This window comes from Augochlora pura, chromosome 7, assembly GCF_028453695.1.
Source record: "Augochlora pura isolate Apur16 chromosome 7, APUR_v2.2.1, whole genome shotgun sequence".
Taxonomy (NCBI): domain Eukaryota; kingdom Metazoa; phylum Arthropoda; class Insecta; order Hymenoptera; family Halictidae; genus Augochlora; species Augochlora pura.
This window is the reverse complement of record NC_135778.1, coordinates 9,961,432-9,988,865: the sequence shown is the minus strand read 5'-3', so window position 1 is coordinate 9,988,865 and position 27,434 is coordinate 9,961,432. Positions and strand designations below refer to the sequence as shown.

The 27,434-nt window shown below is 41.4% G+C and overlaps 1 protein-coding gene across 15 annotated transcripts in view; it reads left to right on the top strand.

Annotated features, from left to right (window-relative positions):
• The window catches only part of Shaker (potassium voltage-gated channel protein Shaker), a 246,968-nt gene that overhangs the window by 99,836 nt on the left and 119,698 nt on the right, over positions 1 to 27,434 (top strand). For 3 of the 15 annotated variants that reach the window (XM_078186993.1, XM_078186992.1, XM_078186990.1), the window contains exon 1: positions 19,420 to 19,755. The exons of 7 other annotated variants lie outside the window; for them this stretch is intronic. The gene's annotated coding sequence lies outside the window, so the exon portion shown is untranslated. Of the gene's footprint in view, positions 1 to 19,419; positions 19,808 to 27,434 lie in introns of those variants that run through there. 5 more of the 15 variants (XM_078186988.1, XM_078186991.1, XM_078186986.1 and 2 more) reach the window with 3 other exon arrangements.

Here is a 27,434-nt window from a genome sequence, read left to right as displayed (position 1 = left end):
CAAAGAGTTAAAAGGAAACGGATTTGCTTTCGTCCATGAATCGCTGAAGGACGTCGCCGTGTCCGGACTGGACGATCTAATGGCTCTACTATAAATACACGGTTTCTGGATCGCGATCCGAACGGGAAGCAAATATTTCCTCGTAGACTGGTTGTCTCACGGGTCGCATGGCCACGATTGTTTCGCTGAACGGCCGTCAGCCGTGGAAAATAAAAAGGAAATTGGTCGACGAAGTCGGAGGGACGTGAATTTATCGAGCGTATCCGCTACGGAAAATGAACGGAGCCGAAGAAAAAGAACGGTTTTATGCGTCGGATCCGTCGCTGACGGTCCGCAGACTCGAAAACAGAAGGTATACGTCCGGCTTGTATTTTCTCGAGGAGCTTGGTCCTGGTTCGCAGCTCTACAAGACGAACTTTCCGACTCTATAAATCAGACACTAGCGCTAAAACACAGGCATCATTTAATACGGAGTAGCTTCTTTAAATTCGGTCAAGCGTCTTGATTTATGCTATATTATCGTCTCGAAAACGTCTGATTCAATCTTCAATGATCTCTGTAATCGTTAAGCTGATTAGCACCTCCTGGTCGTCGATAAGATCCTACAATAGAATTTATATTTATTTTATTCGTCTAGTATTGACACCAGACAAATTTTACTCGATCTTCATTCAACCGTAGTGAACAACATCTATATTTCACTTGGTTAGAATCATGGCTAGAAAACATTAATAAGACGAATAAAATAAGTTATAGAGTTAATATAGGCGCGCGTTACTTTATAACGATGCAAGGCAGATTTTAAAACTTTCGTATGAAAAATATTAGAACAATATTCGAATAAGAAATATGTCAACCGCGAGCCTCGTAGAGTATAATGCAAGAGTCTGCAAAGAAATGGTCGCGTTCTAACACGCTCAAAGCACTTAATTTCATAAAACAGAGACAGCGGAAGCAATCTATCATACACCAGCTATCTGTTATAGTTGATCCATCAGCGAGAAATTCATTTTTAAGTCGAACGATACAGTCGCTCAGTACACGCAGAAACCGATTTATCATATCTCCGGGATCTCTCGGCCGCGAAATTATTGACCACGTTCAATTCGCGGTAGACCACGGGGAATCGAGGATAGGAGTACCTCCCTGTTCATGTGGGGGATTTTTTTTCGAAAAGCTCATCCGTGTTCGGCGTTTCCACCGCAGTCTTTAAATTTGCAAGAGGTGCATGGCCCGGCCGTTATTTACGATCGCACGCGACGAGAGTGTACCTCGGGTCTCGTTCAAAATGCAACATGCCCGGCACGAACCGTCCCAGTATGCCCCGGGAATCGGACCCGTATCGCATTTCGATGCATTCTTCTCGATTCGGCGTTCGGCCGCGGCGTCTCATCTCGATATTAACTTTCTTGATCGATGAGAAAGCCCCGGCCCCGTCCCGCTTCCCCGTTCAATCAACGGCCGACTCGTAATTAATATGCAACCTTTTCCCGACCCGGGAGAAACCCGGCCCCGGGATCCTCGCGGAGCCAAAGGTCGCCTCTCGTCTGTCCTGTTTTTGCAATTTTTTTTCTCCGCATTCGGTTGCCGTAACAATCTTGAGCATCGCGCGATGGAAACGAAATACCGGGAAGACGATGTAAATTTCATCGACGTTGATTTACGATTTCGATAGAATAATTAATGGGCATAATTAATTTTGTTGAAAAATGAGTCATGAAAGGGAAAGTGTGCGACCAGAAGGCATAAGATACAAACAATTCTGTAGATCTTTTTTTCAATTCTTTTATGTACTTTGATTACACAATTGCTTCAACACAATGCAATGACTGAAGTGCAGATCTTTATACAAGCATGTATACCGTGTCTGAAGTTAATTTACATAGATGTTATATATGTATAGAGAACAAATTTTGCAATAATGGTTGCAAGATGAGCAATACTTGTATGTATAACGGTACAGAAAACATACTAAGAGATATACTTTTCTATATAGAATTAGGTGAAAGTGAAAATAAAGCGAAAGAATATTAAGCATTAAGTATAATAATTATTAATAGTAATTACAGAACAAGTTAAGAGAGTCATAATAAATATTTGCAGTAGAGCAAATCCGGTTCATAGAATTATGTTGGCCACCAGGAGTGTAAAACCTCGGATGAATTTGTAGTTCATGAAAGAGCATTTGCATCACCGACGATTTAAAACATTTTTAGTAGCAGTATTAACTTCAGCGAAACATCCAATTATTGAAATAAATAATCTGTTGAATTGGCTGTTGAAATTATATGCTATAATAACATAAAATTGCATTTTCACTTGTCTAATATTATAATACACTGCGTCGACCAGTCGCTGAAATATTGTAAAACAACGCGACTGTGAAAGCATCGTACGAACGAATTGCCGGAAAAGCGCGCGGCATGTGTTTATCGGGTAAAGTAAGTAACATCGAAGTGTTAGGATATTTAATGGTTATCGATCTCCGAAACGGATCAATCCGAATATTCGCCGGAGGTCCCAGTGTCGCTCGTTCCAGTTCCAATTTTCGTATCCTCATTTACGCGGTTGGTCGAACGCCACTGCGTCTCCGCTGCGTTTTCGGGGAACCTTGGTTGATGGAGCGGAAAATCTCCGGAATCCGGAAACCGGGACAGTCCAACCGTCGCACGCATGTCTTTAATACACTCCCGGAGCCAATTCTCTATTTATCTTGGAAATTTCGAGCTCATCCGGAGCGGACGAGAGGATCGTGTCAAGGTCGGGGCAGCCATCTTTTCGGCTTCCCCCGACGAATTCAGTCGCATCGATCTCGCAAAACCATAAATAATATAAAATAACACAGTCGTTGTCTCTCATCTGTTCCAGTTTCTCCGGCACCACGCGGGTATAGTTCTCGTTAACAAGATTTTTAATTACTGTGCCACGTCCGAAGTCATTTTCTTGGAAATGAAACTTCGCTGATGTAGTCCGTTTGAATTTTCCTCGCATCGCCGTCTTTCTCGCGATACTTTCCGACGAATGCTTCAAGCGACAAAATTAACGATGAAACCTTTCGAAGGCATGATTTGATTGTGAAGTTAATTGGACACATCAACGAAAGAGACGTAATTCCAGTCGAATTGCTGCTGCTTCAAAACTATCGGTGAAATATAATTATCGCGTTTGATTAATGTAGCTGAAATGTATGCAATCAGAAAGAGGAATCGTATGAATGATGGCATTATACGAGAAGAACACTAGAGTTACATAAATGAAAATTAACGTTCGAAATATCGAGTAGTCCAAGCACGTGTTATCTCATACATTGAAATCACCAATTCGCTTTTATTCAGATTTTCATCGTCTTTCGCGGTTCCATTTGCGCGATTAAATCAATTTCTTAATTCCTGCACAAGCGTGTTCGTTAAATACATACGGCAAAGCAGGACATGGCTAGTTACTCTACTTTTTATCTCGCTGTATCGTTACAATTACATTCTTCTCGAACTTATTGTCACAAAGTAAATATTATTCGATTGTTGTATACTCTCTAAATGTATTTGGACATACAAAATCCAATCAATTTGATAAATCGATAGAAAATTCGGAAATTTATTCCTATATAGTGTTTGCTATTTCTATACAGAAATATTAATTTTAGAACAGTTTCACAGCGCATCGATCCCAATGCACATATTTTACAACTTCTACAAATAGTGTCCGGTAAAAATTTCGCGCGCACAATCTCGCGGCACCGGATAGAACATTACTAGGAAAACCGAAGTCCACATGTTTTTACTGTTTCCAAATTGGAATACCGTAGATCAAACATGACAACCGCGTGACGTTTTCATTACCGAGGATCGATTCAGAAGCGTTCCAGTTTGTTTGTGGCTCGGTGCCGCAATTCCGCGACCGTCGACGCTCGAAAGCCCCCGCGAAAGCTTCTCAAAACTCGCGATCCCCAATTTCGCGGTAGTAATTTGGTAATTGGCGGCCGACAGGGTCAGCGGCGATCACACCAGCTCTATATTCGCCAGTCAGTACATACATCGTTGGACGTACAGATCTAATCCCGTTAAATACTCTCCGGCAATGCGTGCGCACCTTTTTCGTCCTCTCGACGAATGAAATTTTTTCACTGCAGCACTTTGTAATATTAGAAACGATGTAACATCGCTATTAAATTTTACTTTCACATCGAAGTCTGTTTTAATTTCGAGGCGAATAACGTGTTCGAGAAACACACGAATCTTAGCTTGGTCCAGGTTTACGACGCGTACGTGACTTCGCCGACAGTTTTTCGAGGAAGCGGTTTCGGCAACCATCTTTCGCCAAGAAAAACTGCTCCGAGCAAATATCTTTAAATTATAGTTGCGTTAAATCATTTCACATTTTCACAAAGCCAGGAGAATTTCTTCGCAGCGACGATTAAACCGTGGATCTTCATGTAAGATTAAAATTACCATGCACCGGTTGACAAGAACGCGGACGAAATACAAACAGCTTTCTTTCTGCAACAATTTCATTCAATTGAAAATGGTATGCTGATTTTCTTAAATACTTTCAATCTTTTAAATTTCATTTAGCCATTTCTACGACGAATACAGAAAATCCGCAGTAAAGGATCCGTGAAATTTTAAAATCCGAGTTCAAATTGCCTATTTGTAATTCTTTTATTTAATGAAAATTGAAGAGGCGGGCACGGTAATGTAAATAACAAAATATTTGATATTATACAAAATGAAATTTTGAATAAACGTTAGAGGTTAACAGCGACTTGCATCTCACCGAAAGCATTACTGAAACTCTTTAACCCATTTCACTGCAATTTCTTTCACAACTGCGTTAACCCCTTACACTATGATTCCTTTCATGCTGTGTTAATTAGCATTTATTCATTCTTAATAATTTCTTTAATAGGACTAGACAACTTCTATTTCTTGTATTGTCATTATTTACTTTCATTTCTGTACTTTGATAACAGAAGAATTAAATTTGGTTTCGATTTGAAATAAATTAATAACATTCATATTTAGTGGATCGTGCATGCAATCTTCATCACGAGTCGGACTCGTTACTATAGTACAAGAGATTAATTGCCTCTTCTTCTATTTCGATAATTTCTCTAATAGAACAAGACAATAGCTTGTATGTCTTTATTTACGACGATTCCTAGATTTTTACAACGGAAGAATCGAATGTATTTTATCTATTTATTTAGAATCAAATCTAGACATTCGTATCTAGTAGATCACACGTAAAATCTCCATTACGATTCTAACTCGTTGTCATAGTACAAAGAATGATCAGTGTCAGCAAAACTTGCGACGCTGTTTATGATCAATTTGACTGATTATGGAAATCAGTCTGTTCCAATTATTCCGTTCGCTGTCCAGAGCGTCGTACACCGTTTTTACAGCGTGGACGACGCACGATGCGTCGCAGCGATTAGTCGAAAGGGGTCGGGGTTCGATTGTGTGCGGGGTCGCAAGGGGTCGGGGTTGCTACGGGGTGGGAACCGGGGATCCCCGAGTAACGTGGGAGTAACATTTACGCCCCATTTTCGGCGGAATCCGTTCCTCGAAGGAACAATCGTTAGCGGGGACGTGTGTGCTGCACACGAGAGGGAATCGAGGATGGTGCCTCAGTTTGGGGGCGGACCTCCGTGCAGGATGATATATCCGCAGCAGCGGGCGACATCAGCGAACGGGATCCACGGATGCCACGTACGCGTGCGGCCGACATCCGGGGGGGATATGGTCCCGTCGGCTTCCGGTACCCGCGATCGTCCTTCGCGACCCTGAATTCCGCGGCAGTTTCCGATCGGGTACGCGACAAGCGCTTCCTACGGCAGTGACCAGTGCGCTTCACCGCAGGATTGTGCTACCTTCTCGACGATCCCGCATCGCCTCGTTCCCTCGTTCGTAGAGGAGCGAGGGAAAATTAAAACAGTCGGATCCTGTGTTTTTTTTTCGTGAAATACTGTGACGGTAATCGGTTCTCGTAACCATCGCGAGGGGTTTTATCGTGGGAATTGTTTGTAAAAGTGTTCCGAGACGCGGATTACGATCATGATCGAGTGCGTTTGTTAGAAGAATACGATCCACGCTGCTCTCTCGTTACGAGTGCAACTCCGGTTTTTCCTGGGATTTCTGTTTCAATAGCGAAAGGAAGAATTGTGTAAGATTGTTCGTCGATCTAGGACTTGCTGGTGCTTTTTCTCTTACAGGACCGCAGGGTTGCTAAGAGTAAATGTTGGTATATAACTGTTTATTTTAGTTTGTTTAGGCGAGAATTTATTCGGCAGTTCTTTTTTTTCTTCTAAACGTTCCCGTTTACGTAATTGCGGACGGCATAAGTTCCATTTTGACATTCTGTTTCAAAATGGAGATAAAGTTATAATTAAATACGACAATTATCAATTTTATAATGGGGGAAAATGGTTTTATTTTAATTGAAAACATTTGTTGCGTGAATGTCTTGTGACATACTTCTTCGAATCGAGTCTTCTTCTAAACGATTTTTGGTAAATTATTTGCTAGCTGTTTCTATTTTCAGCAGAGATTCTGCAATGGTAAATTGTATAATGTGCTCTCAAGTTGCTTTCAAGATCAGTGTCAGTATCGTGCAATCGTTATCCTTATTTCAAGGAAAAACATCTGTGAGAAACGTAGAAACGACACAATAGCGTGAAAAAGACATGTAAAAAGTGAAGGAACCACTCAGAGGTGATTATCCTTAGTTCAAGCAAAAAGGGATGCCCGGGTGCTCGTCCCCTTTTCTATTACTTGGCACAGAGTCTAGTCTGACACGGAAGAAACTTTTAGCGAAACCGAAACATTTAAGATACGTTTTCCGGGGCACAAAATTCAAAGCTATATGAAACATACATGCAACAAACGTCTGCAACGAACTCCAACCAACAGTGGCATGGACCCTTGTGTGTATAATTCCGGGTATCCTCGAATATCCATATCTACAGTTTGAATTCCTTTCCTAATATTATTAATTATCGCATATCATTTTGCGCGAACATGGGAAAAATTTGGTTACGTTTGGAGATCCTTTCGGCGACGTGTGCGACGTGAGGGGAAGTTTCGCACGAGTCGAAGTTGGACGTAGTTAACTCGGAGACGGGCATAAATCGGGAAACTGCGATCAAGCAGGACTGGACGCTAGTCAAAGTGGGAAACTATTCGAAGCGGCGCGGTCTGACGCTGAGACCGATAAGACCGCGTCGAAGGTAATCCTTCCGGATATTTTTTCATTTTCCGATTCAATTAAGTGGCGGTTCGCATCGATTTGGGACGACTGCCAACCGTTCTTCGGGGCCTCCCCCCTTCTACCCCAGCATCCCCTTTTTAAATATTCGAGCCGCGTGCGGAGGTAACTATTATTAAAGGAATAATAAGCAGTTGATTATGAGGACACCCCTCCGTGTCGCTCTGTGCCGCAGAGCTCCTTCCGATGTTAACAGCTGTCACCCGCGCCGACTTCTGTCCTCGAAAAGAAATCGGTTGTCACGCCGACTTGTTCCCCCGCGAAGAAACTCTTCCGTCGTCGTATCGGGATACTTCTGTTCGAATTGGTACGTGGGAAGCTGTGCGAGCTTCTTGAAATTGCAACTAATCGATACCGTTCGTGGTATCGCGATAATTAAAGATAAACTCTGGAGTGAAAAATTTAGAAAAAAATCAGATGATAGCCTAACTAAACTCATTTCATCTCACTGAATTTATTTCCAGGGATACGTATGCGGCAAAGATATAAATAAGAATGCAAAGGCAGCTTATTTCGCGTAAATCTTACAAGTTCGAGGTGGAGAAATATCGATATCGAAGTTGTAATAATATTGTAGAAAAATAATCGGAGAATGTTCTATGTTGACCCATTTTTCTAGTGGAAGACTCTATTTTTGTTCCCTCGTGTTGCCATTTCTCGGATACGATCTTACGCTAGAGAGCGTTCGATAAACTCAAAAGAGTTTTCGTGAAAAGAAAGTCTGATTATTTCAGCTTCGAATATCTGTAAAAGGAATGAAAAAACTTGTCTCGCGACACGCACTAAAATATATTTGAAGATCGGAGTACCCCCCCTTTCTAACCGCCTATGGAAATTTACTCTACGATTTTTTTGTTTCCGTGTTATCGCACCACCCGCGGCTCAAACCGTGTCCGCCGCACGAACATTTTGTTCGCGCCTCCATTACTTTGAAATACACTGGTCCATTTACATTTAAGCACACGGTGTTTATACATACGCGAGCATATAGGTTGAATCGTGCAATTGGGACGGGTTGTATTTCGAGAGCGGTTAGCGCCAGGAAAAAGTTCTAGGGGAAAAGTTGAGTGGCGCGGGAAAAGGTTTGTTTTCCCACCACTTCACTTTCCTTCATAAATGCCGCGGCGCAACTAGAAAATGCAAATACATTCTTCCTAAAAATGGAACTGCATGTATATATGTCCCTCTGAATAAATCTTAGCCGAATCCAACATTTGAAACGTCAGAAGATCTTGGACTAAACAGTAATTATTATTCATATAGCTAGGACATTGTTCCAGAAATTTGGATGAAATGCATCTTGTGAAGTAAAAATTAAAAAACTCTTCTATTTAACTACTCTATGATTTATTTTGTAATTTCAATTAATTATTGTGTTAATCGTTAATTATTAAATTCAAAGGTATAATCGTTGAATATAGTAGAATTAAATTTGTTTCCTGTTAGAAAGAAATCAACTATAGCAAATTAAAATTGTCAATTAAAATTGTTCATCGGTGTGACTAAAATGGAGTGAAAACTCTTGGCACTTTTTGTGAACAGTTTAGCCAATAAAGGAGAGCCCGGACGATGGAAACAGAAGAAAAAGAATATATCCAATACTGCTTCTGACGCGCACGGCCTCGGCCAGTGCCGCATCGGTTCGTGACCAAAATGGCAGAGGCTCGGTCGGCCATCTTGTCGGCTGTTAACGAGACATTATTCTCCGGAAGACTTCGGGGAATCTGTATCGCGCGTCCTCGAGGATCGCCGAAACGCATCGCTGCGATCCGTGGCATGGTAGCCAGGCTGCGATTCCTGCATTCGAAACTTAATTGCATCCTCGACTCGACGGTACGCGGAGGCGCATTAATCCGATCTTTCTGCGGCGAATTAGTGGACGTGCGAGCACATAGATTATCCGCGAGGTCTTTTAGCCGGACCGAGCCGTTCCCCTTTTCCTTCAAAAATAGCCCCGGCGTCCCTGAACATGTTCGACCGCCTGCCGCAAAGCCCCTGCGGCCCATTCGCGCCTAATTTTGCGGATACTTTTCGAAAGAACGGCGAAACAATAGACGATCGCGGTTGTTCCGCGTACGCAACGCGTGTCTCTAGAGTAGGCGGGAGCAGTGGGGATAATTTGGACGCGGAGGTTCGCCAAAACAAATTCTACAATAATAGCGACGACGAGCGGAATTCGTCGAAATCGGGCGGCCAACGATGGGGAAGATAATTACATCTTACGATCGAGCGGAAGCGGAATACGCGGCCGTGCATTAATTCGCGCTGCACAATAGATTCGGCGACGCGTGCACCCTTTGCCCGCTATCTCGCCTATCCGTTAATCCGACAAATTTATTGGCACGACTTGTTTTGTAGGTTTCTATAGTCATTCTCGCGCTGACCCATCTATGTTTTCACGCCTATTCCCGATTTGCATCGATCAAAATATCAGTCTCGAATAGCTGTGCTAAAGTAATCGCTTTCATCTTCGTACATGAACCCTCTTGCGGAAGATGAAAAATATCTTTTCAACATTCTTTTGAATGTTTTTCATTGGCTGCTTGGTTTCCTTCCTGCCGAAGGAAGTTTTGTCGAAGAACGAAATTATTATCCGAACAACCCGATGGCATTTATTTATATGTCGTGTTAGTTCAATCCGTCGCGTCCTACGATAATCGGAAATGCAACATTTCTTTAACTTCGAAAGTTTCGATTCCGCAGCCTTGAAAATTATCGAAACAGTTTCCTCGAAAACAATCGGGACAGAAAAGCAATTGAGAAGACGTTTGTCGAATCTACGACTCTTGTTTGCCGCATTTCTGTTGTTCCCGTAGAGAGGACAGCCCCGCCTCGCGGAAGATGGAATTTCCAAGAGCCGGACAAACGGAGGACATGTTCCAAGAGAATTGTCCTCGGTCGAATTGCGTCCGAGAAGTTCGAAAACAATCGATTTGAGCGGAAGTTCCAGCTGAAGGGCCGAAAGTTCGGACAACTGCCCGGGGCCATAAAAATTTCGAGAGAACCGTGCTGGAAGGACGAACCGACTATAAATTTCCATAACGCGGCGATCCAGCGACGCTGACCGAATTAGCTTCGCTTGTATGCCGGGGTTACTCCAATTTTTCGAAGACTGGCGTTTATGGCACCCACCGATGGCGAGATATAAGGTCCTCCGAAACTTTTCTGAGACTCGTCGCGCGGCCTGGATTTACTGTGTCGCGATAATGGCGGACCGTGGATCCCCGGACGCGTCGCGTATGGGTTGATCGGTGCCAAAACTGGCGGCCTGCATGGCGATTATCCATTATCAAATGGATTTATCGACAATTTCGTCGACGCGGCCGAAAATAAGAGACGCGATAAACGGTCACCCTGCCTCATTTCGATAGACCCGTAACATTACCTTGAAACATTATTCCAACCATTCTTATTTATTAGCAATCCGGTGGAATGCGCTTTTATGCACCGGCGAACGAGCGTCGGGTACGGTGAAGGAAAAACTATAAAGCTTTACGAGGTTCGTGCCACTGCGGGCAGGTGAAATGGACTGCTAATTTTTGTACTCCTTGAGAATGTTATATTCCGAAATACTATAAAGATAGAAACGTCCTGATACTGCACGTACATAATATTGCACGTACAAGATATCATATTAAACCGTTAATGCAAGATATAAACATTGCGTCAATTGCAAGAAATAGAAACTGAACATCAAGTTCATTTTTTCATAGGAAATAATACTCGGACATTTTTAAATTCTTTCAAACTTTCTAGTGCTTTAAATTACAACTACTCAATTTTTTTTTTCAATGTGTAAAATTCACAATATAGTAATTATACTTTATTGGCCCATTCTTCTTTGATACGCGATAAAGTAGCAGTAATAGATCATACAACAAATTCTCCAGTTAGGTTACAAATCTTCGTATCTATATTGAATAGCGAAATAAATTTTCCAGACTCGGTAGAAATATTTAAATCCGCAGAATTATCGAAGCAGATAATTATCGCATCATACTTACCATAATTCTAACGACTTAGTTTCCATTCCAAGCTCGATAAAACCACAGCTAAAGTAAATACACCAAAATTGAAGTACTCTATTTGCAGTTCAGCCGTCACCCGACGAATTCGCGTTTGCTTCAGTGGCGTAACAATTGTTGAGAATTCCATGGAGTCATTTGATACAATACACCGACTACTTCGTACGTTGCTGGATCATTCAAATCGTAATGAAAAATCGTGCAACAGAAAATTCTGGTCTCGTCGCAAAGGAAAGACTTCAATCTTGATGTCCACATTGGTTTCAATCACTAAAAACATGCTCCGTCAATCGCTGATATCGGGACAGGGTATTCGAGCATTGCGATACACGGTGAACAAGGGATGAGGAGGACGTCGAGGCATACAGATTATGACTGCACATTATCGGACTCTGTGCACAACAGAGCGGGAACGGAAACCAGCATGAACTCGTCGACGTTTATCGCTAACGACGTCGGCAGCTCTAATCCGACTCGAACTGCCGACGTCGCTGTTCCCAGTCTGGAATTCGTCGAATTTCGATAACGTAATGCTCATCGTACCGTTCATTTCCCCAGGAGTACCTGAGACGACACATCGACGACCCACCGTATCGTCTTCGTCACGCGGGCGGCGAGAAACAAGATTTTCAATTCGTGATTCTCGCCGGAATCGGACGAGACCGAGCATGTGAAAAGGAACGTGTCACGGTCGATCGAACGGGAAAGTTTCGCGGCGCCGAGCGACTGAGTAAAGAATCGCCAGCGGTTTATCGGTCGACCACCCTTTCTACCTTTTTGCACCTGTTCCAGCTCCTCTACAACGCTCCAACGTGCCAATTATCGTACCGTATACTCTCAAAATGCTGCACTCTATTAACCTTCGCACCGTTGCACCCAATTTACCTCGCTGAAATCTGTAAATCAATGAAATATCAACGGTACGCATCGCACAATGGTAACCTTTCAAATTAGAGTTAACACGTAACTATGATTTACTGTCGACAGACTACGGATTTAATGCATTTGCGACAAAAATTAATGAAATTAATAAAATACTCGAAAATACTGTTACATACTATTTTCACACGATTAGAATCGTTAGAAGATAGCACACGGTTTTATCTTTCTCCCATCTCGTACAACATAGATCTTGCATAAAGATTCGCGCTTGAACTGTCACATTTCATTCTCTTCTCTATTCCACGGATGATTCTGCCATCTCGATTTTATCCGCTGATCTTACAGCTGCTCTTCGCAACTGCTCATTATCGAACATCTCGCAGTTGGAAGGTCGAGAAGATCGTACCAGCATTTCGAAACACCATTTACGAATTAATTCCTGGAACTTTGACGCAATAGTAAAAGCTGTACTATGAAAGTTCGTTGGTTGCACCGTGAAAGCGAACGTAGATCGTTGTTGTCTCGTAAACGGCGGCACCGTGTCGCGTGTCGTTCTCATTCGCGTCGAATTTATGCGACGCCCCCTTCCTAGCCGGCGTTTATTTTCAGTCGGGAACGCGAGCTTCCATAAAGAACGCTCTTTCAAATAAACTGCTCGAGGAATTTAAATGGACCGTCTAAGCGGCACCGTTGTTTCTGGCGGGAATTGCGCCGGTGATTCGAAAGCATAATGGCCAACGGGACGGGCTCGGGAACTTTCTTCCAAGGTCGTTCCTTCCGCCCCATCGGCCACCCTCCTTTTTCATCTGTCGGCTGTCCGATCGCGGAACCAAGATTGTAAACATTCCTCTATAAGTGAACCGGCGGTATCCTTCGCCGGTGTAAAAACGAATTCGAACCTCGAAGTTTACTCTCGCATCGGCTAAAGTCAGATTGCGAGCGGAAAAACGGTGATGCTCTAAAATACAAGCACAGCTGCTTTTTATAATACAAGTTTATAATACAAATTTTTATAATACAAGCACAAGTGTGATAATTATTTACACAAAAATCCTTCTCTACGATCTTAATGAAACTTGAACATGTTGTGCAGCCTAACGTTTTTAACAATATTTTCCCGTGTTAAGAGCATCGATTTAATTGTTTAGATTTAATTCGACTTTAATTTATACTCACAGCATTGTTTCACGAATAGTTTGAAAACAGCTGCAACATGCTGACGCATACGTCGCTTCGGGGCAGTGCCACGATATTCCCCGAATATCTCTGAAATTCGAGCGGAGTGACATTTTTTACAACGTTGTCAACATGTCGAGTTGTATAACATATTTAAATTTCATTAAAATCAGAGTGGAGGACCCTTCCGTAAATAATTAGCATGAATTTCACTTTCATCGTTGGAAATTTTCTAATTGGTCAAAGAACTGCCTCCTTGATTTTAGTTTCCATAAAATTGAGTATGAAAATGAGACTCTGCATAAAGATCTGCAGTCTAGTCGCAGTAAACGCGCTAATTTGACGACCGTGCAGTCAATCTTATACAATTTTTTAATAATACGAGCTTTCCAATAAATTCTCTCGATTCAAATAATGCAACGTCTTCTCGTAAAATAATCAATCAAAAAGTCATTACTGAGCTTTTCTTCGCTGTAACTTGTTCAGTAAAAAGCTAACAGATTTCTGGTAAATAAAGTGTTAACGCTAAACTCGTCAAGCTATAAGTATGACTAAGGTGTGTTGTTTTATTATGATGACAGTACTATAAATTTATTCAAATGTCTCGTCATTTTTGCTATAATTAGATTGCAGATTTATTGCATTTGTTGTAAAATTTGATAGGCGAAATAAGAGACGTTGATAACATTACAGGAATTTTAGAATTCAGTTATACCGATTTTAATTTATTGATACTAACAAAGGGTTCTCCCATTACTAAATAAAACTGTCATTATTATTATTATTATTGGACTGTGGACTACACAAAATAAAATCTGATTAATAATTAAATAAAAGAAAAAGTTCATCTTTCTCGAACTCTTGTACTGTACAACTGATACAGTTCACGTTTATATTACATAAAAATCAACAATCTAGTATAATTATAGTGCTTCGATTAAGAAATATATTCAATAATTTTCTCTGAAAGAGTGTACCTGTAATTTTAGCAGCTTCAATGTTAAGTAACAAGCAAATTGCTGAAGACAAAACGCGCAAAGTCCTTTTTACAAACGTCGTCGTTCGTTTGCAGCTCGTAGCGCCAATAAAACGCGTGAAATCTGTCTCGTTCCGACCGTTGAAAGTTCGAGTGTAGAGCCGCTTGACTGCATAGTAGGAAATATTCAGAAATACAAGATGCGCTATCTAGATCCTGAACGGAGCGTTCTGCCGCGACAAAGTGCCATAAAGCGAGCCCGTTGAAAATCTCGGCGACGATCGCGCCGAGAAAAAGCGCAGCCGTATCGCGTCCGTTGCTCGATAAGGGTCGGTCGTCAAGGAAATTTGACAATATCGAAGCATCGTTATCGAGGATATCGGGGCCGCGATTTCATCGTGCCGAGAGCGCGTGAAACCGTGCCGGTAATCACTGTCACGCGTTCGTTACGCGTCACGTCCAACGTTTTCAGCATGGCGTGCGCGATTACGCTAATTGAGGCCTTGGCGCCCATGAATCCGCTCCTTTTCCTTAGGCTCCGTTGCACGCGTTCGCCGCGGAAGTTAAAAAATAATCATTTTAAGAAGCGACTTCTTTAAAAGAATCGAGGAAAGAATCGTCGAGAATTTTTTCATAATGTCAGGATATATTTCGAGGCGTTTCTGTGCATTTTCTGGAACGGCTGCTGTCAGTGGTTATCCGCGGCTTGACCTTCAATCGTTGAACGCGGCTTAATGTGATTACCCGACTTAAACCGGGCGGGTGTAACATAATGTAGATAGAGGCTGGATAATAAACTCGCGGTGCGATCAATTATTTAGCCAACATTCGAGCAAATTGCCGCGAAGCATAAAATTGCGGTGGCTATCGTAATCGGCGATCAACCGGCAGCGTAGTAGGTGCGCGGGTGTGTTCGTGGGGCAGCGTGGCCCGCGGAAAACGGAATAGCTGCTCCGTTCGAATGAAAGTATCCGATGACAGTCAATCAGTCTATTCGAGACTGGTATATGCATGCAAGGCGAAGTCATTAGGCAGTTAAGTCATCATTTACTGCCATTCCAGTCTACCAACTTTGCGAAATAGTACAACCTTCTTTGAACTCGTATGACTGCTCTGCTGAAACAAAAAGAGATGAACAGGAAATACGTGTCGATGATTTTGGATTTGCTTTCCATTCTTGAATGTTTCTCTGTTTGTGGAATTTTTAAAAAATCGATGTTGGAATTTGTATTTAACGAGTTAGATTTTGCGATCTTTTTAAGAAGCGTGTAAGTTATTGTAATTACACGACATGTATTTCATAAAATATACGATTTAATGAGGGATGTAATTGTGATGACGAAACGGCAACATTTCGTGCTGTGACGAGTATACTTGTCAAAAACTTAGCTAACTACACGAGAAAATGTTTTTATTTTAACACTTTACCGACAGGTTTCATTCGATGTAAATATTTCTGTTATTTTACTATAATTAACTCTATTAACATGTTTGTATTTTCATAACATTAGCATTAAACGATATTTATTTTATCTATCTTATCTATTTTATTAATCACGGAAGGCATCTAATATTTAATATTTAATAATATGATAATATTGGAGCTTACAGTGACTCAATGTGAAATTTTAATTTCTACTTTTATAAAAAGTATTTAATATTTAAAAGATTATATAATAATGGAACTCTCGGCGGTACGATCTAACGCTTTTATCTCAATATTAGATAAATTATTATTGGTTGCCGTGACAACCGAGTCACAAGCCACCGATTGTAGGAAAGCACCGAGTTATAGCCTACCGGTTGATAAAATGTTAATAAAAACGTTCCTCTTCTTTCCACAAATATAAATGTAGTTAATTATGTACCTTGGGCTCGAGTTAACGACTGTTAAAAGAGAACTCTCGAATAGCTTACCCTAAACGCGTCGACCGTATCTAATGGTAAACAGAAATGGTGATGAAGACGTATCGGGGAGATAGCCTCGGATGCTAGGGGAGTTTTTCGAAGGGTGGTGGATGATGGCAGCCGAGGGAAGTTTGGGGACGATCGCGTAATATAACCCAGAGGATTCGAGTAGAATGGGTTCGAGATGATCAAAGGGACTCGATAAAGATAGCCAAAGGAAGTTCGAGATGAATTGCTCGATAAGAACGGAGGAGGTTTGACGTGGATCGTCGAAGGCAGCCAAAAGGATTAGAGGAGGCTAAAAGTTGTCCAGGGAGACTCGTAAAATGTGATCAAAGAAAACTTTAGACGATTGGAGATGTCTAGATTGCAGATCGATAAAAAAAAGCTCGGAGTTTAAGCAGAGCTGTGCGATAATTGGGTTCTACCAGGAGTTTGAATAGGGGAAGAAAAATTTTGTCTTGGATGAATGCGGGGAAACGAATTCGCACGATTAGTTTTTATCGAGCTGAATCTATGATTCACAGTCGATCTATAATTCACATTTTTAAATATGAGCTTAATGTAAATCTCGAATAAGCGTCTACGTTAGAGTTTTGTTAAAATTTATTTGTCAGTGTTGTATATACGTTTACAGTCATTTTGAATCGCATTAGTTAACACTAGTTCTATATATCTCCTAAAAAAGGAAGCACATTAAATGCTTGAAACTTGTGGAAAATTATTACAGAATTTATCGCAGCATCGACACAGGACGCATTGATATCACGTGCTTCCACTATTGGCACACAGCGATATTCAAAGCGTCTTAAACATGTTTACTAATCGAGAAATGAGAATTCCTGAAGTCATTTGCAGCAACCTTTTCCTTAGTGAAAATGCAATCCACAGCTTTGTTTATGAGTTATTAACGAAAAATAGTTTCCAATGAGAGAAGAGTTCGGTTGGCGCTAGGCGGGCGAACCAACCAGCGAACAAAGCTTAATTCTGCATCATTATCTCGGCTACCTCGCGCTAGTTGATCCTGTCTCTTATTGGATAGTGTTTTCCGTTGATAACTTGTAAACAAAACCGCGGATTGCATTTTGGCTAAGAAACAAATTGTTTTAAATTGTCTCAGGAATTCCTTATTTCTCGATTGCGAGTGACATTTTGAGACACTCAATTTAGAGGCAATGAGACACAATTTATATAATAAATTATAACATTATATTAGAATCCAAATACGTATAACCTTTGTATATCTCTTCATAGAGAAATTGTGGTTATTTTCAGCCTCGATTATTTCCTTCCACCGTAACCAGTATTGAAATAAATTGATTGTCCTTCTTGATCTAACCGGACGACGCATCCATCAAGTGTAGTGTAACTTTAAACCACGTTATCTCAGATCGTCGTAAATGCAACATAGACCCTTATCCCAGATTCCCAATCGACTGTCAAATCACTTAGAGCGACGAAATCCAATAATTTCGAAGTTTCCTTCTGACGTAATACTTGCGAAACTTGACAATTGATTCAAGTTTATGTCACTCGGTTTATGCCTTGGTCTAAGGAGATCCCAGGAGATATATAAGGAGGATCTCCTAAGACCGGCAAAGGATTTAGGATCAAAGACGACGTTAAAAAGTATCAAATCTCGAAAGAGGATATCGGTGGATGATTAAAGCAAGTTTCGTCGACGATTTCCAAGGGGGTTCGGGGTTGACGGTCAAGGATGATCAAAGCTGTTCGAAGCAGGAAGTCAAAGTGAGAATGTTGCGGGGGCGGAGATGGTCACCGAAGAATGTAGCCCGGTGGAATCCAAAGGGTTGCGTGCAACAAAAGGCAGCGACGGCCGTCGAACGGTAAAGGAAGAAGCCGGGGGAGTCTTTCGAAAGGGGTCGGTTTTGGTCGAAGCCTCGACGGAAGAATGAGAATTTTCGACTCCGGCAGCTCCATTTGTACCGTTCGACCGACAACAAAGGCCGCCTCTTCTTCTATTTATCTATTCACGGAATCGATCAACGAGCCGGAATCAATTCGGCCTGCGTTCCTGTTCCGTTGAATAACTGTTTACGAATCATTGATTTCCCTGGGGGCCGAGCTATCGCGATCATTGTTTACGTTCTACGCGATTTCCAACAGCATTTTGACGTCAGCCGGCGCCACACATTATTAATTTTCGAGAAAATATATCCTCTAGCCTGTTGACTGTTCTACGAGTCGTCGGTCGCTATGATCTACGATTGTCAAATCTGCGATTTAATATCTGACAAAGCTTGCCTACTACGACTTTGATAAACTTACCCTTCCTTTAAATTAATGACTGTATCGAAACTGCTATTATCCTAGGACGAGAGAAATCCATAGCTTACGAATTTGTATCCCTTTGTTAATTTATTATTCTTATTATATGCCAGGAGTCGAACGATAGCCATATGTAGTCGATTGCATTAGATAGCTATTTCGTGACATGACACGAGTATCGATTAATAACTCCAGAGGTTTTTGATAAAATATTTCACAACAATCTGTGCTGATAGTTCAGACCTGTATCAATTCACGTGTAAAATGTTAATTTAGCAAATTCGATTATTCCCCTCGAATTAATGGAAAAATATTGTGCCGAGGATTGAGATCAGTAAAACTTCGTCGACTAGGAACGACGAAGAACGGACCAATTAACAACGTTCATAATTTTCAATACAAATTTTGATAACAAAATTTGCGCTCTTATTCAAGTCTATAATAATACACACACGCGAAATATCAATTTACTGGGACCAATGGTTCCCGTCGAATTAATTGCCAAAGATAGCGCTAAGAATTAAACGTAGCGGAACACCTCCGGCAAGAAACGACTAAGAACGGACTGTTTAAAAACTTCATGCAATCTTCAATAGGAACTCTTTAAAAAAGTGTGTGCTGTTGGCAGAAACCTGTAATAACGGACACGCAAAAGGTCCATTTACTAGGATCGATCGTTTTCTTGGAATAAATAGCGAAATATCGCATCGAGTGTCAATTCGGCGGTATCGTTTAATCATCGAAAGATATCGAAGGAACGAAGAATCTCACAAGAGGGGGATGAAATTAGCGGGTTAATGAGGATGCAGCCGGTGGGCGGAGCCAATCGACGGGAGCACGTGGCGCGCGTGGGACCTTGCCTCGAGGCGAGAGGAACTCGGCGTGCCGCAGTTACCTTTCGACCTGTCAACAATAGACGTTCCGCGTCGCTCGCGAACGCCGAGAGAGAACCGCTTTCTTTCAGTCCGTCCGGGAAAAGCGTCGCGTGACCGTCGACCGTCCGCGTCCCGTTCCCTCGTTGCACTGACCGCACTCGAACTGCGCCGGATAGACGAGGACGTGTTTCCCGCGCCGGATTCTCGTTCGTTATTCCCCCGAAGGGAAAATGGTGTACCAGTGTACCAAGTGCTGCGACGTGCTCCCGCATCGAGTGGTGACTTTTCGGATCGTTCGGAGCTGCACAGTGAAAGTGGCTCGCGCTTAGGCGAATCGGTCGCATCGGAAAAGGTCCCTGTTAGTAAGTCCGAAGGCTGCCGAAGCTGGACTTCGCCGAACTTCAGACCGTGTCGGTTACCCCGTGTCGAACCGTCGATAATTTCACGTCGAAACTTTGTCTGAGGCGCTCGATCGGTTTGACTTTCGTGCATGCAAACTTTCGGGGCACCAGACGGCGTAGAATTGTCCAAAGAAATTGTTTCCAACGCCCAGAAAATTTTCAGCACGACCGATCCTCGGGCGAATAATGTAGAAGTTCATAACTTGGAATAGAATGACGCGGGGATTCCGTGAAAATTTGTGGATGGCGATTCCGCCGTGCTAGCACTAAACTTTGTGTCGAGGAAGGGGAATAGCGATACGATAGCAATTGATTTCGCGTAGCGCTCGAGAGACAGGGATAGAGGGACGAAGTTAAACCGCGGATTTCGTGTGTTTACAAGCGTTTTCGATTTTTCAAAAGTCGATGTTACAAAGGGATTAAAAATGATCGACGAGGCATTTTCTACGCAGCATAGAGAAACCTCTTACGCGGAAAAGGATATCGTTTGCTATGGAAATTCCAATAAAATCCGCAATCTAATCGTAAAGCGCGGACGATGATCACTTTTGCCAGGAACGAGGTTAACGAGGTAGATGATAGGAGAAGGGCAAGACGACGAAGATAAACCAGTGAAATCGAAGAACGCCGTGGTACGAAGATCAATGCGTTTCCGGAGAGTAGAATTGGGGGCATTTTAAGGACTCGTCGTGCCCCGCGATTGTATCCGCGGAACGGCAGCCAGTTTCCTCGAAATGCAACTCGGTGCACAGTGTCGCGTGCCGTATCGATTACCATATCTCAACCACCTGGAACGATAGAGGCATAAACATCGGTTCAACATTACCGTTCCTCACGATAGCTCTTCGTATCTCGGTCGCTGGACCCGTCGTACTCCGTTCATCCCTCGGTCTTCCCTTGAAATACGCATGGTCCGATCGGATTCATTGCGCGGCCGGAAACGAACGAACCACGGTCTCGTAAACGTCCATTTTACTCTTTCCCAGCCGCGTTTGTCTGCTCAAAAATTTGACATGGTCGTAAAGCAGTTTCGACGGACCTGATGGATGTAATTAACGCCAAACTTTACCGAGTCTTAAAAGGAACTGACGCGTGTTGATTTATAACGATGAATAAATATAATTCCAATTTTAAATAAAGTGCTAAGAAACCGATGACTTTTATTAACATTGTAGCCTTAATACTGAACCTACCAAGTTGGTCAAAATGACCGATTCCAAACTTTTTCTTTTAAAATCTTTTAGATTATATAGTTTTTTACAGACGAAATTCTTGAATGGATATCAAGATTGAAGCATAAATTATAATGCAAATGACAGAAAGTCTAAATAAATCCAGTCTTGCTATTCTTCTAAAGCAAAACGCGTAACCACTGTTCGAGCTCGGTAGGTTTTGTGTTAATCTTTTGGACTAGATTGTACATATAGGATGCGTGCGGACAGAACTATAAAGTATTGTGGCCTGTTAGGAGTGGAAAAGCTTCGCATTGGTTCAGAATTTCTGAACGATACAGAACAAGAATAGCATCGTCGCCGAAACTAATTTACGGCAAAGCTCGGCCATAACGCCACGAGAAACAAGCCCGTGTAGTAAGACGGCTCCTCGTAGACATTCGTGAGAGCGATTAAATTGACGCGTCTTATTTACAGTATGGCGTCCTGGTGTGTTCCTCGACGGGGTGTCTTCAAATTACGGCTGTACCGAAAACAGGCAAAGATATTGGAGTCGGAAGGTAGTTCGTTCAGAAATAGAAAACGACATTAACAAAAGCTTCGACGAAACTTTTACGAAAAAAATCTGCGACGAAAAAAATATATACTACTTTTAGAGATACAAATTTATCCGTATCTTTTACTGGTTCTTTGACGAAATTAGCTAGTTAACTATTTTGATAACGATTGTGTTACGTCGAGTATACTCGTCATGCGTAAAAATTCACTGGTTCGATAACAAATTCAGTGAAAACTAAAACTTTTAATATGCTTCGACTATTTAACCCTCTTAGTGCCGGTCGAAGAAGCCAAATATTACGGTTTTACTAGGATTTGGAATAAGGCTAGTAAAAACCAAACGAAAAGCAATATTTACATAATTCAAAAAGAGAGTGAAACAGTGACGCCAATTTTTCTACATACATTGGAAATTAAATAAATAACAAAGGTATAAGTATAAGGCACTTTTCGCCAGTGCAGCGCGGGCCGATATATCGGCCCTCCGGCACTAAGACGGTTAAAGGCTAGATGAAATAAGACGAATGGAAAGATAGAGGCAATTATCATGAAAAAAATAGTACTAAACTGCTTCGTTAGTTATCGCTACGGTGCTTACGTTTTTACGACGTAACAGCTAACTGGTTGACAGGACATAGAAATATAATCTAGATGCTATGAATCAGGGTGGGTGGCGACGAAAACGCGGGCTGATACCGCAAGTGTCGCGCGGCGATAAGGGAGAAGATTCTTGGGGACCCTAGGGGTTGGGTGTGGAAAACAGTTGGGGTTGGCCGGGGTGGACGATGAAAACGGACGCAGTACGCGGCGGGTGCGAGGTTTCTATCGAACGGGAACCGCTGCCCGGTCTGAAATCAATGGACAAAAGGCCGCGTGTCGCGGCTGCAGTGCCGCGTCGCGTCGCGTCGCGTCGCGCCGCACTGTACCCGCAGCACTGACGCGGCCAAACCCGTCGAACCGTTCGCACTGTTCGGCCGAACCTGGAATGAAACCCGGCCAACGAATGCCCCGCAACCGTGAATGATTTCGGCCGCGATTCCGCTCCGGAACCACGCGGACAAAGTCACTCCTCGCCTTTTATTAATTTCGAATTTCCGACCCGACTTTCGAATCGCGTGCCAACACGTTTCTCCGATCTTTTTTCCCTCTGTGTTTGGTCAAACGTTCATCTGGGACGGACTATTTCGAGCTGTTACCCCCTGCTGGAAAATATTCGATCGGCATTACTAATACGTTCGTCGACGTGTCCAGAGAAATTAACACTTTACCGACCCGTCACTCGGCCGTAAACATTTGTGTCATTTTGGGGTAATTTAATCTACTAACATTTTTATAATTTCATTATATTAGCATTAAACAATATTTATTTCATATGTTTTCTTTCTTTTTCTTTTATTTTATTAATTTTATTCGCCGCGAAAGGTATGTAATATTTAAAAAAGATTATTGATTGCTATGGGAACCGTTTCATAGGCTGCCTGTCGGGGTAAAAGACCGACTTATAGGCTTTTAAGTGGTAAAGCGTTAAGTGGTTTATAGGTTTGTTCTGTCATTGTAAAAGTTACTTACGTAGTTAATACTTAACGGGTATAGCCTTTTACATATAGGGTGTCCCAGGTTTTTCGATCAAATGGTATCAGAATATTCAGCATAAAAATCCTTTATCAGCTCTTTGCAGTCGAAGTTATTTTAGCTCGATAAGGAAGAAATTTGTTCATACTTACAATATTGCCATATGATGCGACTGTATTATTTGATATATATGAAATTGAATCTGTTCGCTTATGGAAGATTTTTATTGACGATTTATTGTATAATTATTTATTGAATATACAGGAAATTCTTCTAAAAGATGCAGTAGTCAATTTTACTGTCGCCTCAGGATCACCAAATTTATACAAAAAAAAATATAAAAAAACAACGGATTGATTGGGAATATTTATCTACATGTGTTAGCACAGCTTTGAAGTATCGTCCGTTGTTTTTTTTAAATACAGCATTAACATTTGTAGAGAATTAAATAAGTCAATACACATAAAAAAACTACCGTTAACATATGTCCACATGAAATGAAAATCAGTCCGTTGTTACGTCGTATTTTTCTTGTAATTTTTTAACATAGCATTTTTGTGCCTATGTTTATATTACGTGTTTTTGTTATATATGCTATAGTAGGATATACTGGCGTTATTTGACCGTTAACATCTGGGACAACATGTGTATACAAAATCGTAAATAAACATAAGTGCACACAGGAAACTAACCTAAAAGGATGTTATTGAACACAAGGATAAAAAACTACTAATACAACATAAGGAAGAAAAATAAAAAGAGTAGGGGATCTAGTTTACTTGAAATAATGCCGTGTTACATAAGAAATAGAATGCGACATTTTTATTGCACGAGTGTGGCTAGCCGCAGAAAAAAAAGGTCGAGCTAGAAAAAGTTGAGCAGTATAGGAAGATCCACTTCGCGAGTTTGACTTCCTCTGTATTTACACGTCGATGTGTCCAAACAGCGGAAACACAGCTTTGTTAATAGAGCTTCGAACTTCGCTCGGCGTTTACAACACACGCTATGGAATAAAATCGTGTCGTTTATTCCATCGTTTCGAAAGTTCGTAGCCGTTCTAACTCGCGACAGCGTTCTAAACGAACGCGGACCAGCAAAGGTGAACGTCTTTTACAAGTGGAAAAAGATAATACATCCATTTGATTCGGAATACATTTACATTTAACAAGGTTCTTCCAAGTTAAAACCACACAACCTATCGCGAGGATTTTCACGGGGTGCCTGAAGTTTTATGGTTATCGTCTATTTAAGAGCGTCCCCGTACGCGTTATGGATCATTGATCGCCAATCACAGTTCTTACCTACTCAGCTGACTAATCAGGAAGTAGGAGGCGGTCGGAACCGCTCCAGTAACTCGAAGCTGCAGCTGCACCTGCAGAGTTTGCCTGACCGTCAGATTCGAACCAATATTTCAACAAAATCGAAACAGTGTTTATTAGAAAAATATCGGCGAGGCGATATTAATAGTCGCTGAAACACGTTCGAGGAAGTTCTGGTACACTATGAACCTTGAAACTTTCCAATCGATTGGTCGAATGCGATTTCATCTAAAATTAAAGCTTCGCACTTCGTCAAATTGTTATTTTAGAAATAGGTAAATTCGTTCGTAATCTGCGGGATACAGGATGGAGGAAACATATGGTTTCTCGAACAGTTCATTCGTCGCGTAGAATTTCGATCGGTTTCCGAACCGCGAGACCAGCTGCTTCAATTTTTAACATTATTGGGAAAAGTGGCCAGGAAATAATTTCGCGGAATGCCAGCTACGCCGAAAGTAGCACAATGGTGGAAGCAATAAAACTTATCTTCTATCTAAACGGGCTTGTCGGTAGGACGTGTTGAAAAATCGAAACTTCGTACTTGGCGACTTCAGATACGTCAGACGTCACACAATAGATTTTTCTCTTGGTCTTGTCACTATTCTATTTTGCGATGCTTTGCAGTTACGCGAGTATGAACGGGACTTTTTAATTCAAGTACTTACATTTACTAATTGAAAACCGTCTTGTAAAGCTCTTCACGTTCCAACAATTACCAGTCGAATTTCAGTTGAACGAATATTTGTATTTAGAACAGTTACTGTACATTCTTCCAGAAACATCGATAAATAAATAAATAAAATCTTGTAACCAAATCGCCCAATAATTTCGTTAGCCTTTTAAATCTGTCGTTACGACGGCGTCGTAACACTTTTTTATACACAATACAGTTGGAAAAGCGCAATTTTCTTACTTCTGCGTTCATTCCAACTAATTAGAATTTCTCGAAAACATTTTGTAGACATTGCCTAGTAAGTCATTTTGTCCATTTTTAAAGGAGTCATATTGTTTAAAAAGGTGTCCTACTAATAACCCTTTGATTTTGTTCTCGAAGAGAACAAATTAATTAAGAATCAAATAAACTAAAAATGTCCAGTCTTTAATCTATCTTAAGTTGTTTTCTAAGCTATTTTTAATTCACTCAACTTGCACATTGCTTCAACAACAATGTAAATCGTTAATTCAACGTAAATCGTTAACAAATATGGCGTATGCTTACACCTTTCCTATACATATATTAATACGTATACATACGTCTTTCGTAGCCAAAGGATTAACGCGAGTCCGTGTATACTCTTCATACATCCGGAACGAGAATATTTGATTATTTATTTTCGTATCAATGATTAGGTCACAGCCGAAAGGGAAATAAGAGAAAGGAGCACAGAAACGTGGTGCTCGAGAACGTAAAATTGCCAACGCGTCCAAGACACTTGCTCGCGCGAATCCGTTCGCGAATAAATCAATCGCAGCCGTCGCGGACAAGCGTTCCCGGAACGCGGCAGCCGGTTTTTACCAATTTTGCGCGGCGCGACGTCGAAAAGGGCCGACGTTCCTCGGTTCTTCGCGGAAGCGGGGACGGCTAAATTAACGGGACACATCGAGGACGCACGGCGCTCCCGAGTGCTAGCCCTGGCAAGAAGCTGAGACCGGGCGAGAACTTATTATCCGAGCAAAAAGAACCTTGAATGTTGAATAGGGAACGAAAATTAAGGACTTAAGGGTATCGCGGACCGCGTTACAGGGTCGTTACTCATTGTTGCGATAGCTTGTCACGTTACCCGAAAGTTTCGACGTGCTGTCGGTTCTTGATGAAACGGCTAAAGCTCCATCGTAACGCCAAAGATCATTTACGCAACGATTAACGATAATATTCAGACACGTGTCAGAACGCAAAAACTTTTTTGAAGTTAAATGGAATGAGTTGATTTTGTTTTGAGATGTCGGACTTTTGCAAAAAGTTTGCTCAGAATTTTTTTTGCTCATATCATATCGTCTAAAAATAAATCAAATCATTTCGTCCACTTTTTAAAGTGTTAGTACGTTTCGAATTTAAATATTATCGTCACTCAATGTATATCATAAATACAGACTTTTAAAGAATAAGCTCTAACATTTTACGATCCTTTAGAGTTCACAATTTTCGAGACGATTCACTCCTTCAAGATTAGTAATAAATCTATAAAAAAAGATTTAAGAAAAATTCACCGCCTCTAATTAAACACATTAACTTAAAAGTAAACCTTCAATTACTGGAACTTTTAAAAAATTATAATTGGACGCTGAATTTTTTTCTATAGATTCATTAAGACACTGTTCAAGTGGAACAAGAGTTTGGAAGATTAATATTAAGCTCCTTGAACAGTCGAATTTTTCAAGTAAATTTTAAAGAATCTGTCTTTAAAGCTTATGTCGGAACGATTGCATCGTGACAAACGAAAGTACGCAATGCGTCCCCTCCCCGACTAGAAGCTCGAAAACGTCACCCCGATTTCGGTTTCGAAACTACCCCCGGCCGGTTGGCAGTCACTCCGCAGTTGAAACCGTAGCTACCCGGGTCGCATACGTTGCCAAAAATTTCCTTTAGTTACGTAGAATTCGTGATAGAAAATCCGAGCGAGTCCTCAGACATCGTTCCGTGTTCACCGTAAACGAGAGAGCAGTTTTAGACCACGTCGATTTAACTCTGCCGCATCCTTCAACGTTTCTCTTCCGTATTCTGTAACATCCTTCGCCTTGATCCCAAAATCTTTCAGAGATTACATTGAGAAAACCGCAACTTTCCGCGGAAATAGTCGTCGATGCTGTTTACCAGCTTAAAAGATGAGCTCAGTTACTGAAATTTCCATATTTACGAATTCCTTGTACATCAATATCTTATTCCTGTACAAGGTTAAATAAACAAATAAACACATAAAATACCTTGCATGTACGAAATTTGCCATATAATCGAAATAAACGTGTTTGCTACTCGTTTATAAGAAATATATACTACATATATTTTATAGTTATTTA